Genomic DNA, 3,824 nt, shown 5'->3' with positions numbered 1-3,824 from the left:
AATAATCCACTTGGTCATTCCACAAGGCTCCAAAAAAAAAAAAAAAGAAAGAAAGACCTTTGAACAATGACAGCTGGAAAATCCTGAGGCATCAGACACAGCTAATAGAGGATTCTCCTCCTGTTTTCAGGAGTCTTTGAAACCCAAACGGCATAGTCCGCAGCCCAACATGTGACAAGACATTTATTTTCATCTATTTGCTGTAAGCCGTTGAAAACTAGAAATATCAAATTAGATCAGATGTTTTAAAACAGGTTAAAATCGATTCTTTCCTTACATTTTGGGCTCTGCCCAAATAATCCTCAGACTGGGGCCTCTGCAGCATGAATATATATTTCATCATAGGCGCGATAGCGAAGCCCCTAATGGTGATAATTACTGTCACTAAAATAGAAGGCTAATTGTCAGAGGAGTTCTCTCTTCTCCGAGCGATGTAGGGCCAGGCAGGAATACCTAGCGTCTTTGGGCAGAGTCTTTTTTTTTTTTTTTGTCCTTTCAGTTCTTTCAGGATGTTTAAAATCATTTCATCTATAGACACAGACTCATCAGATAAAAATCCAGTGAGGATTTGGTCAAACAAAGGCATGATTAGATAGTTTTGTTTTGTTTCGTCCCTGCCAACCGTCTTTGAGAAATGGAAAATGTGGAAACCCACAGGACACAGAGCCCTTGCGACACTGGCCTGGCTCGCTTGGTGTGTGTTTATTCTATTTATTTTTATGATTCCCAGCCAAGAGTAAGTAGTACCTTTCTTCAGAAACTCCAGACCCTGGACCGCCTTTCTCTCATCATTAATCCTCACAACTTCTCGGAGAAGTGAGGGAAGAGACAGCTCTCTGCACCCTCCTTTATAGATGGAGATGCTGGGGTTTGGGAAGGTTAAGTGACTTGCCCAAGGTTATTTAGCAAATTAGGAGAGGCCACCTGGGAATAGAGCTTTGGGTTCTTAGGTTCTGGGGCTGCTGCCAGGAAAGCCCAGCCATGAAGAAGCTCTTTTGTGTTTGATTTTGTTGACATACCTATTTGTATAGAAAGGAAATAAGCAAATGTTGCAGTTTGACTGCTCTGGCCACCCCCTTTATGCTACACCAACACACACACACACACACACACACACACACACACACACACACCACCATTGGCCACAGGAGAAAGGGATAGCCCCGGATTAAAACTTGCAAATAAACTCACAGATTTGCTGCAATCCTCTATTGTTTTAGACCCTACTGCATGGAGGCATCACTCCTACGTCCTGTCCTTACTCTGAGAACTGGGCTCAGATAATCTCATTACGGCCATATTTAAAGGATCCGTACAAGAACAACCACTCCATTGATAGGGACTTACTTGCGGGGGCGATGGGGGGGAGTTGAAGATTTATTGCTGTCATCACAGGGGAGAATAAAGATGATGTGTAATTCATGGAGAACGGAATGCCTGCAAATCACGGTGTTCTACGGGCTGCATGGGATCGGCATCCGGGAGCAGGACGCGAGGATGCTGTGCCTTAGTGTCCGGAGTGAGCAGTGTCAAAGCAGGGCGAAGAAAGAAAGCACATCGTAAGGAACACATTTTTCTACTTGGTCAGGGCTAGGGATCGCTAGAAGTTTTCAAAGATGAACGCACCTAGAAGAAACACTGCCTGTGGAGAGCAGTGACCCATCCTGAGGAAAGAGAGAAAGGTGAATCAAAGTCTGGGAGGAAAGAAAAAAAAATTCTATCATCAGGGCCAATACTGCTGTCTCGCTTGCGTAGACGCAGGTTTGTAAGTACAATAGATCCTTTGGTCAAACACTTGTACTTCGGAGGCGGACTTTTCAGCGTTTTGAATTGCGCTTGCGCCATCTAGTGACCACATTGGAAAACAACAGGCTCACGGTGTTAACTGATGTCATCCTTTGGATGCAAATTACTTCGCTCAAGATTTTTTCTTTTCTTTTCTTCTTCTTCTTTTTTAATGACTAATGCCTGAATCAATCATAGCAAGCTATTTAGAATTTCACTTCTGGCAGGCGCAGTTGGCAGTAGCTTCCAAGAACTAAAAGTATCTGTATATTGGCAATTTAAATCACAGCATTTTCCACTGCTGAGATCAACTTCCCTAGTTTATTATCTAAAAATTAATTATCTTGACATTGTTTCTAGGGTGGACAAAACAGTCCATTAGAAAACTTACCAAAATGTATGCTTAAATTCAACACGTATTCTATTTGGAAACCGAAGGAGAGTTGGGCATCCACTGGGCATTTTGGCGCTAAGCAAAACGTCCCTGAAGCTTCTGTAGTTTAATACCTTTCGTGGGGCTCACTATGTGTGAGATAGAGGGGCCTGGGGGCCCCTAAGGAGACACTGCGATCCGAGGGGCCTGCACTGTGAACTGCAGTGGTCTCAACGTGCTAGACCATCCTTCCGATTGCCTTGGGAAAAAAATTCTCAATCATATAAAGACAGCAGCTGGTAACATCAAAATCAGGACCAGATTCTGTTTTAGTTTATCCTACAAAGTCATTAATGCCTCTGAAACTTATTCATTAGCCTTTACAATAAAAAGAAAAGAGCAGGCTTCCAGCTGATTTTCTTTGCCCAGGCAAAAGTATCTACTTACAATTTTATGTGATTATATTTTGCATTGTTTCTAGTTATAACTTTCTGCTAATGGAGTAGTACTGCTTTTTCATTTAAGAAATGGTATAACACTTTAAAAAAAAAAAACATTTTAAGGATTTTGCCATAGGGCATGTGCTTTTGCCAGAGAGAAACAGAGGGAAAGTGAGAAGTCACCCACTGGGGGAATGGCCGTGTCACAGTCCCTTCTCCCTCCAGTCTCCTCTCGAGATTTCAGGCACACGCACACATGCCCAGTGTGTGTTTCAAGCAGCCGGGCCTGGGACTTGAACCAGGGTCTGCCGTGTAGGATTCCAGGGCCTTAACCATCACGCCACTTGCAGGCCTCACAACACTTCCTTTTAAAATAAGTTGATTCAAATAAAAAGTGAACTGGCTTGAAGTAAAAGTGCTGGGTAAATTATCAGGAGAGATACAGATGTGGAAAACATCACGAGGCAGACCGCGTGTAGAGCGACGAGAAGTGCGATTAGAGGAGAGGCTGCCCTGGGAACGCCTGTCCCCGTTCTCACCTCTGGGCCTCATAATCTCCTTCTGGAATTATCAGGGCATGTTACTCCATCTCTCTTGATGTCCATTTTTCTCACCTATAGAATGAGGGTCTGGATTTGGGTGAGCTCAAAGAGACCAAGCTAGAGTTCTTAAGAGAACGTTTCCTTTCTTTATTCGTGGCAGAGGGTGTACATGCACATGAGAAAGAAAACGGAGCACCCTCTAGCGTCTGGTCACTCCCAGATCCCCTTTTCCTAGTTCTGCAGCCTGTCAGAGCCCGGGCCCTCACACATGTGCCAGTGCCTCAGGCTGACCAGGCCTGGGGTTTGAATTGCAGTTGCCAGGCGGGATCTGGCTTCTCTTGAGCAGTACATTACTAGTGTGCCAACAGAGCTGGCCCCTTAGAGTGGTTTCAAAAACTTCTATTTATTTTATTTTTAAAATTTTTGCTAGAGGGTATGTGCCCTAGTTACAAGAGAGAGAAAGAGAAAGTGAGCAAGCACCCCCCAAGGAAGATGGTCACAGGGCAATCCCTTCTCCATTCTCCTGAGAGTTTGGTCATGCACACACACTCACCTGGCATGTTTTTCAAGTTGATGGGTCGGGGACTCGAACCATATGATCAGCCATGTGGGAGTTCCAACCAGTAAGCCATGGAGACACACCACCCATGCCTTGATCAGGATAAGGTGAAGTTAACTTTTATG

The sequence above is a fragment of the Tupaia chinensis genome, unplaced genomic scaffold (genome assembly GCF_000334495.1).
Source record: "Tupaia chinensis unplaced genomic scaffold, TupChi_1.0 Scaffold000272_1, whole genome shotgun sequence".
In the NCBI taxonomy this organism is placed as follows: domain Eukaryota; kingdom Metazoa; phylum Chordata; class Mammalia; order Scandentia; family Tupaiidae; genus Tupaia; species Tupaia belangeri.
Note: the sequence above shows the minus strand (reverse complement) of the source record.